Source organism: Engystomops pustulosus, chromosome 1, assembly GCF_040894005.1.
Source record: "Engystomops pustulosus chromosome 1, aEngPut4.maternal, whole genome shotgun sequence".
Lineage (NCBI taxonomy): Eukaryota > Metazoa > Chordata > Amphibia > Anura > Leptodactylidae > Engystomops > Engystomops pustulosus.
Window position 1 is genome coordinate 204,152,226 of NC_092411.1, and position 13,281 is coordinate 204,165,506.

Sequence of the window (13,281 nt, forward strand, 5' to 3'; positions counted from 1 at the left end):
ATATGTATATTCTGAATATGGTGTGTGTGTATATTTGCTGTATGTATGTGCAGTGTGTGTATATACTGTTTGTATATGTGTATTTGCTGTATGTATACTCAGTATGTGTGTAGATGTTGTATAAACTGTATGTGTGTGTATATATCCTTTATGTTTATGCAGTATTGGTGATATTTATGCATTTTATATTACATGGCGGCACGCTGTATGCATTTTATACTACATGGCGGCACGCTGTATGCATTTTATACTACATGGCGCCATGCTGTATGCATTTTATACTACATGGCGCCATGCTGTATGTATTTTATACTACATGGCGCCATGCTGTATGCATTTTATGCTACATGGCGCCATGCTCTATCTATTTTTTACTCTGTATCTGGTATATTACATATATGGGGGAGGGGCGTCTTTCTATGTCTCGCCTCAAGCAGCAGACAGGCTTGGTACAACCCTGATCACTATTTAATGATTCACAGTGGGTGATTTACAGAATACCCTTTTAAATTATTACAATACAATGTCATATGCATCATAAAGTGATAAGTAGCTAAAAGAGATCCTGCAGCAAGCTGAATTCGCAAGCAGGCCATTGTCAGAAATAAGAAGAAATCTATTCAGGAGGAATGACAATAAATATCTAAAGACTTCAGGAAATAACTGCAAAAACAGTGTCAAATAGATATAAGAAGATTAACATACCCTTTCCATTATGTTTTTGTCTTATCTAGTTTATGGATGCCGTTCAGAGTTTAGTGGCACTGGGAGACATGCTATTTAGGTGTTCTTTGCCTCTATCCTCCTCTTCCAGTTGCATAACATTTCTTACCTTCTCTATATGAAGGCTTTTTCTAGCATATGCTGTATCCGCTTTTGGGCTTATGGTTCTGCGAATTTCACTTGGAAAGGAGAAATGAAGCTTGTAAAGTGTTGCTGCCTCCTTGTACTTACTTAGCTATTTCCACATTCAGCAGAGAGGAAGGGTTTCTGGCATCTTGTCTATAACTGAAGCAGATGTTGACCATTATGTGTGTCTGCAGCTGTTAGTGGAGAGATTATATGTGCAACATTCCTGCCAATACATAAGCAGGCTGGTAGTTGCGAATAGCGCCCTCTCCAGGTGAAACCTGAACATGAAACATGAAACCTCTAGTCAGTTTCTAGCAGTGAGAGATTATGTAATAGCAGCTGCAGCCTCTGCCTGGAAAGGCAACAGTTGCTACCACCTGACCAGTGGGAGTATAAAACCCCTGTGCAGTGGGAGCACATGGTCTTTGGTCTTAGCTGGTCCAGTCCAGACTACAGGAGTTTGAGAGAGAACAGAGAGTTAGTGTGTAGCACACCTTTAGTGCTGCCACAGAAACTTAATCCAGAGCTGCAGCTTCCACAGTTTGGACACAGCTCCACTGCCATTATCCCAGCCAGCATATACCATCAGGCTACTTCCTTATTCTGCGGACCACTCTCCACGACCATTCCAGTACCAAAATCTTTTATTTGACTGTTTTGGGCCATTGCCTGCTACTGGTTGCATACCTCCCAACCGTCCCGGATACAGCGTGACAGTCCCGTTTTTCATGGTCTGCCCCACTGCCCGTCACGGCGAGAGTCATGGCCCGGGACATCTACTCTATTGCAACGTGATCTTCCCTCTCACACTTTCACTATGAATAGACGGCCTCATTTACATAATCCTAGCACTCGGTAAAGTCCACACCCATCTTCATTAAGGCAATCCCCTGTCCACACCCACCTCCTCCGCCTAGCCAATCCTCTGTTCCCACTTTACAGTCAGTGCAGTCATGCAGACTCCGCCCAGTACACCTTTATCCTCTCCACTTCCGGGAGTAGAGCTTTGGGTGTCACGTGACTGCAGCTCACACTGCTTCCTGTTATGTGCCTGGCAGCATGCAGCTCAGAGCCGAAGTTATCATCAGTAGACACACAGCGGGCAGTGCAAGTCTCTACCTGTCTCCTCATGTACCTGCACACTCTACAGGTAATGTCTGAGACTTGGTTATGTCTGGCCCCCTGCCCTGTACTCCTTCTGCCCTCTGTGCCCCCTGCCCTGTACTCCTTCTGCTCTCTGTGCCCCCTGCCCTGTACTCCTTCTGCTCTCTGTGCCCCCTGCCCTGTACTCCTTCTGCTCTCTGTGCCCCCTGCCCTGTACTCCTTCTGCCCTCTGTGCCCCCTGCCCTGTACTCCTTCTGCTCTCTGTGCCCCCTGCCCTGTACTCCTTCTGCTCTCTGTGCCCCCTGCCCTGTACACCTTTTGCTCTCTGTGCCCCCTGCCCTGTACTCCTTCTGCCCTCTGTGCCCCCTGCCCTGTACTCCTTCTGCCCTCTGTGCCCCCTGCCCTGTACTCCTTCTGCTCTCTGTGCCCCCTGCCCTGTACTCCTTCTGCTCTCTGTGCCCCCTGCCCTGTACACCTTCTGCTCTCTGTGCCCCCTGCCCTGTACACCTTCTGCTCTCTGTGCCCCCTGCCCTGTACACCTTCTGCTCTCTGTGCCCCCTGCCCTGTACACCTTCTGCTCTCTGTGCCCCTGCCCTGTACTCCTTCTGCCCTCTGTGCCCCCTGCCCTGTACTCCTTCTGCCCTCTGTGCCCCCAGCCCTGTACTCCTTCTGCTCTCTGTGCCCCCTGCCCTGTACACCTTCTGCTCTCTGTGCCCCCTGCCCTGTACTCCTTCTGCTCTCTGTGCCCCCTGCCCTGTACACCTTCTGCTCTCTGTGCCCCCTGCCCTGTACACCTTCTGCTCTCTGTGCCCCCTGCCCTGTACACCTTCTGCTCTCTGTGCCCCCTGCCCTGTACACCTTCTGCTCTCTGTGCCCCTGCCCTGTACTCCTTCTGCCCTCTGTGCCCCCTGCCCTGTACTCCTTCTGCCCTCTGTGCCCCCAGCCCTGTACTCCTTCTGCTCTCTGTGCCCCCTGCCCTGTACACCTTCTGCCCTCTGTGCCCCCTGCCCTGTACTCCTTCTGCTCTCTGTGCCCCCTGCCCTGTACACCTTCTGCTCTTTGTGCCCCCTGCCCTGTACACCTTCTGCCCTCTGTGTCCCCTGCCCTGTACACCTTCTGCTCTCTGTGCCCCCTGCCCTGTACAATTTCTGCTCTCTGTGCCCCCTGCCCTGTACTCCTTCTGCTCTCTGTGCCCCCTGCCCTGTACTCCTTCTGCTCTCTGTGCCCCCTGCCCTGTACACCTTTTGCTCTCTGTGCCCCCTGCCCTGTACTCCTTCTGCCCTCTGTGCCCCCTGCCCTGTACTCCTTCTGCCCTCTGTGCCCTCTGCCCTGTACTCCTTCTGCTCTCTGTGCCCCCTGCCCTGTACTCCTTCTGCTCTCTGTGCCCCCTGCCCTGTACACCTTCTGCTCTCTGTGCCCCCTGGCCTGTACACCTTCTGCTCTCTGTGCCCCCTGCCCTGTACTCCTTCTGCTCTCTGTGCCCCCTGCCCTGTACTCCTTCTGCTCTCTGTGCCCCCTGCCCTGTACACCTTCTGCTCTCTGTGCCCCCTGCCCTGTACACCTTCTGCTCTCTGTGCCCCCTGCCCTGTACTCCTTCTGCTCTCTGTGCCCCCTGCCCTGTACACCTTCTGCTCTCTGTGCCCCCTGCCCTGTACACCTTCTGCTCTCTGTGCCCCCTGCCCTGTACTCCTTCTGCCCTCTGTGCCCCCTGCCCTGTACTCCTTCTGCCCTCTGTGCCCCCAGCCCTGTACTCCTTCTGCTCTCTGTGCCCCCTGCCCTGTACACCTTCTGCCCTCTGTGCCCCCTGCCCTGTACTCCTTCTGCTCTCTGTGCCCCCTGCCCTGTACACCTTCTGCTCTCAGTGCCCCCTGCCCTGTACACCTTCTGCCCTCTGTGCCCCCTGCCCTGTACACCTTATGCTCTCTGTGCCCCCTGCCCTGTACAATTTCTGCTCTCTGTGCCCCCTGCCCTGTACACCTTCTGCCCTCTGTGCCCCCTGCCCTGTACTCCTTCTGCTCTCTGTGCCCCCTGCCCTGTACACCTTCTGCCCTCTGTGCCCCCTGCCCTGTACTCCTTCTGCCCTCTGTGCCCCCTGCCCTGTACTCCTTCTGCCCTCTGTGCCCCCTGCCCTGTACTCCTTCTGCCCTCTGTGCCCCCTGCCCTGTACACCTTCTGCTCTCTGTACCCCCTGCCCTGTACTCCTTCTGCTCTCTGTGCCCCCTGCCCTGTACTCCTTCTGCCCTCTGTGCCCCCTGCCCTGTACTCCTTCTGCCCTCTGTGCCCCCTGCCCTGTACTCCTTCTGCCCTCTGTGCCCCCTGCCCTGTACACCTTCTGCTCTCTGTGCCCCCTGCCCTGTACACCTTTTGCCCTCTGTGCCCCCTGCCCTGTACTCCTTCTGCCCTCTGTGCCCCCTGCCCTGTACTCCTTCTGCTCTCTGTGCCCCCTGCCCTGTACTCCTTCTGCTCTCTGTGCCCCCTGCCCTGTACTCCTTCTGCTCTCTGTGCCCCCTGCTTTTACACCTTCTGCTCTCTGTGCCCCCTGCCCTGTACACCTTCTGCCCTCTGTGCCCCCTGCCCTGTACTCCTTCTGCTCTCTGTGCCCCCTGCCCTGTACACCTTCTGCCCTCTGTGCCCCCTGCCCTGTACTCCTTCTGCCCTCTGTGCCCCCTGCCCTGTACTCCTTCTGCCCTCTGTGCCCCCTGCCCTGTACTCCTTCTGCCCTCTGTGCCCCCTGCCCTGTACACCTTCTGCTCTCTGTGCCCCCTGCCCTGTACTCCTTCTGCTCTCTGTGCCCCCTGCCCTGTACTCCTTCTGCCCTCTGTGCCCCCTGCCCTGTACTCCTTCTGCCCTCTGTGCCCCCTGCCCTGTACTCCTTCTGCCCTCTGTGCCCCCTGCCCTGTACTCCTTCTGCTCTCTGTGCCCCCTGCCCTGTACTCCTTCTGCTCTCTGTGCCCCCTGCTTTTACACCTTCTGCTCTCTGTGCCCCCTGCCCTGTACACCTTCTGCTCTCTGTGCCCCCTGCCTTGTACACCTTCTGCTCTCTGTGCCCCCTGCCCTGTACACCTTCTGCTCTCTGTGCCCCCTGCCCTGTACTCCTTCTGCCCTCTGTGCCCCCTGCCCTGTACTCCTTCTGCCCTCTGTGCCCCCTGCCCTGTACTCCTTCTGCTCTCTGTGCCCCCTGCCCTGTACTCCTTCTGCTCTCTGTGCCCCCTGCCCTGTACTCCTTCTGCTCTCTGTGCCCCCTGCCCTGTACTCCTTCTGCCCTCTGTGCCCCCTGCCCTGTACACCCTCTCCTCTCTGTGCCCCCTGCCCTGTACTCCTTCTGCTCTCTGTGCCCCCTGCCCTGTACTCCTTCTGCTCTCTGTGCCCCCTGCCCTGTACTCCTTCTGCTCTTTGTGCCCCCTGCCCTGTACTCCTTCTGCTCTCTGTGCCCCCTGCCCTGTACTCCTTCTGCTCTCTGTGCCCCCTTCCCTGTACTCCTTCTGCTCTCTGTGCCCCCTGCCCTGTACTCCTTCTGCTCTCTGTGCCCCCTGCCCTGTACTCCTTCTGCCCTCTGTGCCCCCTGCCCTGTACTCCTTCTGCTCTCTGTGCCCCCTGCTCTGTACTCCTTCTGCTCTTTGTGCCCCCTGCCCTGTACACCTGCTGCCCTCTGTGCTCACTGTGTCCCTTGCCCTCTGTTTCCTATGCGCCCCGTGCCTTCTGTGCACCCTGTGTCCTGCGTCCGGTGGCCTCTGTTCGCCCTGTGACCTCTATGCCCCATGCCCTCTGTGCGCCTTGTGCCATCTGTTCGTCTTGAGCCCTCTGTGCCCCCTGCCCACTATGTCGTGTGCGCCTTGTGCCCTCCTAGCCACTTGCTTGTGTTCTCTGCAGTTGTGGCTGAATTATAACACATAGGTGTTAAAATTCATCCGACAGCCGGATAACGTATGGAAAGGAGGTGTGAGCAAGCCACCAGACTCGCAAGTATGTATCTGGTTACCAGGCACAGAATAAATGGTAATTTTTTCCTTTTCTGTGCAGCGATTTTATTAGCTGAAGAAAGCTTGCCCTAATGCTATAAGGGCTCTATGGGAACCTGCCCACAAATTAATTTTTTCAAACAGGAGTGAAAGGTTCCCTATGAGGACTTAATTTGCTTTTCAATATGTGAAGTGTATCCATATTGTTTTTTATACTACCACTTTGAGGAGATAATTTAAAGTGGGAAAAAATGTGAAGTAAAGCGCTGTGGAATTTGATGGCGCTATATAAATAAAGATTAAAATAAAGATTATTATTGTAAATTGAAGAAAACCTTAAAGAGGGGTTATATGTTGCTGAATTGCAATAGGAGCTATTATATGGGTCCTTTGGGGGTTGGCCACACGACGGGTGCATTATACTTTGTGTGGGCCGTTAAGGTCGATATTATGTTTTGGGGGCGGGCAAGGGGTGGGACAGTGGGTGTGGTTTAGGGAAATGGGAGGGGCTTTTGTCCCTCTTTCTGTAGCCCAAAAGTTGGGAGGTATGCTGGTTGTTCAATAAAGAACCATGAGTTTTTTTAATATATAGCTTTAACTCGTTTCGGACCGCCTGCTGACGTCTAAAGTCAGCGGGCGCAGTTAGACATCAGCGGGCACAGTTTTCTGCTGCACTAATCACGGGAGCAGGACCCGGTCTCTGGGTGTCAGAGACACCTGGAGACCCTAGGGAGAAGGGAGATGTGGTTCGTTACCGCTTCTCCCATTTCCGCTCCTCCGTGCATCGAGCTGAATGAGCACGATGCATAGAGGAGCTGAGCGGCAAAGAGTCAATGTCAAAAAACTAGCCGAGGTCACAACAATATAGATACAGAGCAAGTCAACTTAATGCACAGGTGACTAGTGAGGCTGCAATTTATGCAGCCAGAACCCCACCTCCAGAACCTGACAGGAGCTCGGGAATTAACCACTCATGGTGCAGAATAACCAGGCACCATGCAGAGGTACCACAAGTCCCAGCAGTTCTGAAAACAACTCTTAGACAGCGCGAGATCTTAGCAGCCACTGCCCAGGGCGCACGCCAGAGACTGCTGGTAGCGGACTAGAGGTGGAGTTTGCGCGGACACGAGCCAGAGGTCGGAGAACGCTGCTAGCACCACCAGAAGAACCAGAAGTCCCAGCATTCTCCCTAGAGAACCTGACACAGGGGTCTTTTATGACCTCATATAATGTAAAAACACACACACACACACAATTATTAACCTGCTCTACTCCGCATCCGATATATCAGACTCTGAGTACAGTGACATAACGCTCAGCGTCCGATATATATATATATATATATATATATATATATATATATATATATATGTGTTTTATGGTGGCAAAAAAAATGTAAATGTCGGTACTCCAAATGCCATTCTCTTCTGAGCCCTGCCGTGTCTCCATCTTGTAGTTTATTGTCACGTACCCGGGGAACCTGCATGATGATTTTTGGGGTGTTTGTCTCCAGTGGCATGAATTGGGAAAAATACTTTTGACACTACAATGACAAATTTAGAGAAATTGCAAAGCAAATTTTACTCTACACCATTCAATTTGTGTTACATTTGAGCCAGGATCTTATGGGATAAAATGCTCCTATAACCCTAAATAAATTCTTTGAGGGTTGCCCTTTCCTAAAATGGGGTCACAACTTGGGGGGTTTCTATTGTACCAGTACCTCAGGGGCATCCCAACACCAGTCTAGTGAAAAGGGTGCTCCAAAAGCTAGATTTTGCTTGTCTCTTTTCAAGCCTGCTGTGTCCCCAGCCTCTAGACTATTGCTACACATGGGGCATTGCCATACCCGAAGTAACCCACAGAATGATTTTTGGGGTGTTTATCCACAGTGGGATGAGTTGGGCTGAATACATTTCTACCTTCTTTGGCACATTTGAGAAAACAATGCAATTTTTACACTTCATTTTTTATTACATTTGGGCCAGAATCTCAGGGGTTAAAATGTTCATAAAACCCTAGATAAATTCTTTGAGGGGTGCCCTTTCCTAAAATGGGGTCACTACTCATGGGGTTTCTATTGTACTGGTACCTCAAGGGAACCCCAACACCAGTCTAGTGACAAGGGTGCTCCAAAAGCAAAATTTTGCTCCTTCCCTTCTCAGCCCTGCTTTGTGCCCAGCCTGTCAATTTTTGGCATATGTGTGGAATTGCTGTAATCGGGAAAACCCACAGAATGCTTTTTGGGGTGTTTGTCTAAAGTGGCATGGGTGGTATATATTAGGCACTAAAATTACATTTTTGAGATAAAAACTTAATTCTTGCTCTGCACCATTTACTTTGCATTAGATTTTGACCAGCATGTTGGGGGTTAAAATACTCACCACAACCCCTGATAAATTGTTTGTGTTATGATTTAGACTTTTTTGAGCGTTATATGTCTCTTTATATGTTTTGGGGCTTATGGGCATTTTTAGTGATTTATAAAGTTATTTTTCATTGAAAAACATTTTTTTTTACATTTTTTACTTGATCCACCATGGGACATGAACAAGCAATCATCTGATTGCTTGTTCATGATAATACTCTGCAATACTGATGTATTGCAGGGTATTAGCAGTGCCAGCCTATGCAGATGCATAGGCTGACACTTTGCCTTTAACATGATCGGACCCCAGAGGTGCCATAGCAGCAATCGCCCCCCCCCCCCGAAAACGGCGCCGGGGGGGCCGTCGGGGGGGGGGGGCGATCGTGGGGTAAAGACCTCCAGAAGGCATGTTAAATGCCGCGGTCGCGACCGCGGGTGTTAGCCGAGGATGTCAGCGGTAGATTACCGCTGAAATCCCGCGGCTAACGATGCCGGTTCGGCTGCTATACAGCGCTGAACCGGCATCGTCACTGCGCAGTATCTGTACTGCGCTGAGCGCTATTCGCGGGACTCAGCGCAGTACAGCTACGGCGCAGAGTGCTAAGGGGTTAAAGGGTTAACAGACTTCTCAAATGCTGATTTGAATAGTTTGCGATGTTGGGCTCATAAAATGGTGTTATTTGTGGGGGTATATAGTACAGAAGCCTTTATGTAAATCTCTTGAAAATCTGGAAATGTAAAACAAATTATGGAAATAAAAAGAAGACCAATGGCAAAAGGTGTCTACAAAAAAAAAATTGTGGTATGACTTTTTGTCTAAAAAGCAGAACATTTGATTTGAAACTTAAAAAATTGTCATTTTTTCAAATTTTTCCTAAATTATTAAATTTTTACCCCCCCCCCCAAAATAGAAACTGATCACTGAAATGATAATACTAACATAAAGTACAATGTCTCACAAGAAAACAATCCTCAAAATCACATGGATATCTTAAAGTGTTGAGTTATTACCACAGAAAGAGACACTGGTCAAATTTAAGCATTAAATTTACAAACAGGCTGCATCATCAAGGAGTTAACAACACCTAACCACTCTTTGTCCATATCATTCATGGCATCAAAGGAGGCAGCCACATTAAGCTCTGCTGCCATCTACTGGACACAATTTTTATCAACCAACTGCGGCAGAGGAGAAAGAATTATTGCAAATCTGTCTGCTTGCTGGAGAGCACTAACACCAAGGGTGGACCCCATTAAGTTTCTGGGCCAGAAGTAAACGCCCACTTTGCCCCCTGCTTACTAAAACTCTGGGTGCCACCCATGAGGGACTGATACTATGCACTTTACAATTTTATGGCACCATTAAGCAAGAATATTCAGCAATGGACAAAATTTCAAACAGAAAACTGGCCTCTTGAGCCTAATGTATGAATTGTACGTGCCACAATTTTGGTGGTTTTCCGATACTCACGATTCATGAAAATTGTGCCTCAGCTTTTGAATCTGACACTTTTCTGGTGTTTATATTTTTCCGACTAGTTTTGTGGCACAATTTTTGGCGCACAAATGGACACCTTCATCAATGTGGAGACAGTTCTTAATATTTTGGTCTGTGCGCCAATTCATTAATCCCTTGCGCCACAAACTTGAATCACACTGGAAATATAGCACATTTCCAGTACCACCGTAGGCCCAAATTGATAAATACCATACAAAGTCTCTGATGGTATTATAATGATACCTATTGACATAGCATAGAGAATAAAGGATAATGTATCTCATTATACATGATTATGCATTTAGACCTTTTTATACAGTAGATCATTACATTGCCTTGGAATTTAAGCAGCTTTTATAAAACTGCACTTTTATAAATCACCACTAGATGTCCTGCATGTGTAAAAGGAAAATCTACAAAAATGTTCAAACTTGTTGTTCACAAAGTTCTTAGCCAATGTTCTTGGTCAGGACAATGAGTACACAGGGTTAGGAGCTGGCTAGCTCAACTATCCCTAAACTGGTTTTTATAATAACAACCAGTTTGAAGAACCGGAAGAAAATTTATACCGACCAGGACCTATGTTTGATAATGTTAAGAGGCCGACAGCCAAAGGCTCCTTGGCAATGTGCTACACAATGCCCAAAGACCATATTAGGCAATATGTGGGTCATATACGGGACATTTTCAAAAGGGGGCACTATAAGTAGGAATATTTAGAAAGGTGACACTATAAGAGGGAATTCTCAGAAAGGGGACACTAATAGGAAGAATTTTTAGAAGAGGGCTCTATAAGTGAACTCATTTCTTATGTGGTGAATTTTAAAAAAGGAGCAATATATGGGGGATTTTCAGAAGGGGGAACCAGAAGGTGCAATATTTCACTTAGGAGGAAATTCATACGGGGGGCACTGTAAGATGTAAATCAGACAAAGATGTACTATTATGGGAAATTTGCATATGTAGGATTTGGAAAAGGGATTATTATGATAAGAAACTCATTTTTTTTTAAATACATAAGATGTACAGTATGGTTCTAGTTAAAGAAAAAGACAGGAATTAGATTTTTATCCACTTCTCAAATTCCCCACTATGGGGGGTAATTTATCATTAGGCCAGTTCCTTAGGAAGATTTTTGTTTTAGTATCTTTTCATTTTGTCATAGAATAAAATAACCATGTTTTTCACATTCATCCTATCATTCCATAAGTTTTGCTTCGCCTGCTAATGATTCATCATTAGCGACTTTTTGATTTAACCGCAATTTTGGTGCAAAAACACTGCAGCTCATAGATAATGTAGACTGAGAAGGGCCTGAGCTCTTCTGCACAGCAGAGTAAGGCCCTTTTCACACTTGCGTTTTTTACGTGCGTTTTCTGCGCGTGCTTTTGACATGCAGAACTTGCATTGCACTCTGACCCATTGTAATCAATGGGTCTTTTCAGACTTGCATTTTTTTTCACGCACACACGCGCGTTTTTTTTAATGCGCGTTTAAATCTCGACATGCTCTACTTTTGCAAGTCACGCGTGTGAAAAACGCACCATACAAGTCTATGGAGATGCATCAAAAACGCATTGCACTCTGAGACACTTGCAAGTGCAATGCAAGTGCAATGCGTTTTTCATGCATCATTTGCCATAGAAAAGATAGAGCTCAGCCCTGAGTCCATTTCACGCTTATTTTCTGCGCGTGAAAAACGCATTGAAATTGCATTGAAATTGCATCAAAAACGCGTGTGAAAAACTGAGACACTGAACAAACTCTGACTGAAAACTGATTGCAAAATGTGCGTTTTTCACTGACCAAACACTGATCGCTCCCTGATCAAACTCTGACGTGATCTGCAACGCAAGTGTGGAAGGGGCCTATTAGGGCTCATTCACACTGTCGTCTGCGGGGCCGTACATGCGGCCGCAAATTTGCGGCCACATGTACGTCCCCATAGACGGCAATAGCGGCACGGCGGGGATCCGGTGCTACACATTTGTGGCACCGATCCGGGCCGCACACCGCAAAAAGATAGAGCAAGCTCCTCCTCACCTCCAGCACACGGCGGCATACCACGTGTGAATGTACCCTTACCTGTATATTAACGCAGTAGAGCTCAGCCAGTGTTTACACTAAAAGCAGCCTCTGTTTACAGTTCTTGAGCTTCTGTCTACAAATATTCTGCAAAAGCAGCAGCTCAAAGCAGGATAGAAAAAAGTGTGTCTGATGTGGAATGCTGTCCAGAATTACAGGAGGGCAGCAGAAGATCAGCAGTGGAGGATCCCCTCAAGGATATGATAGAAGCCCCTGCCAAGGAGGATCACAGGGTGTAACTTGTCAGACACATGAGCTGTATGAGTCATTTTCATTCTGGGGTGTGGGAGAGAAGCAGAGTGAAGCTTGTAGGAGGCTTACAAGTAAGTGCCTGAATCAAAGATTGTGCCTAAAATAAAATGCAGTCAGAAATCATGGATGCCTCTTAAGTGATTAATAAGAGGTATCAACTCAACTCATCACAGATGGTTGTAGCTTGTGAAAATTCAGGCTCAATAATGCTCCCCATTTAGGTGCAAAAACAGAACTAGTGCAACACAACTGTGATACATCTGGCCCTATGTCTGTTTTTGGAGCTCCGCTGTCCATTAGACTCATTAAAGTAGCTTTAGCCCTTTAAAAAATGTTGTTATGCTTCACATGTTGACTGAGATTTTTTTTAAGTAAAAAAGTTGTCACAAAATACATAAAAAGCCTATGCCAGCAGGGGACTGGAATGAATATTCAATATGTTTTGAATCTGGCTTTGCACGGTGTTGCACTAGCAGTAGTTTTATGGCAGATTAAAGAAGTAGCAGAAATAGTCCGGTGCAACTTTTTAGCAGTGAAAATTCCAGAAAAACTACACTGTGGGGATATTTATCAGGACCTCTGCGCCACGCGACACCAGTGGGGTGTGAAGGGGGGGGGTTGCGGCCGGACGGGAGTTGGCCCGGCGCGGGGCGTTACTGCTGCCGGCTGCGTCTTTTTCTACGCCAGGCCAGGATAAATGCTTCACAGCCTCCCGCCCCGATACATCAAGAGGCAGAAGCCTCTTGATGTAACGGTCTGCGAATTTGCAGCTGCGGGGCTCGTGCGCCAGCGTATGATAAATATCCCCCTGTGACTTTTTTACACAAGAAAATCCCAGCAAAACCAATGATAACTAACCCCCTATGTCTTTATCTGTCTATATCCCTGGTTCTGTAGCTCATAGAATCACAATTTGAAAGAAGTCTTATCTATTATACCAAAAGCGTGGTACTAGAACCCAAGATGTGTGCCTCTGAAGTGACACGCCCTCTTCAGCCTCTAAAAGTGACTCAAAGGCAGGCAAAAGATAACTCTTCTCTGCTGATTTGCATATGCTTTTCGAGGTTATTTTTTTTAGATAAATGGGTGATATTTGACACAAAACAGAAATTCTACAAAGAATATATCTTACCCTATATGAAGGTGCTGCCGGTTTAGTGGGT

At 48.4% G+C, this 13,281-nt stretch overlaps 1 protein-coding gene and 1 long non-coding RNA gene across 3 annotated transcripts in view; one reads left to right on the forward strand and one right to left on the reverse strand.

The window, feature by feature from the left end:
- LOC140071189 (NACHT, LRR and PYD domains-containing protein 3-like) overlaps positions 1-1,050 on the reverse strand; it is a 61,253-nt gene extending 60,203 nt beyond the window's left edge. Inside the window, exon 1 of one of the 2 annotated variants that reach the window (XM_072118605.1) lies at positions 955-1,050. The gene's annotated coding sequence lies outside the window, so the exon portion shown is untranslated. Of the gene's footprint in view, positions 1-705; positions 919-954 lie in introns of those variants that run through there. The other variant, XM_072118614.1, reaches the window with a different exon arrangement.
- Positions 1,051-1,881: 831 nt separating this feature from the next.
- The window catches only part of LOC140071217 (uncharacterized), a 69,149-nt gene continuing 57,749 nt past the window's right edge, over positions 1,882-13,281 (forward strand). The window contains exon 1 of the long non-coding RNA XR_011849094.1: positions 1,882-2,002. This is a non-coding gene — a long non-coding RNA (uncharacterized lncRNA). The remainder of the gene's footprint in view (positions 2,003-13,281) is intronic.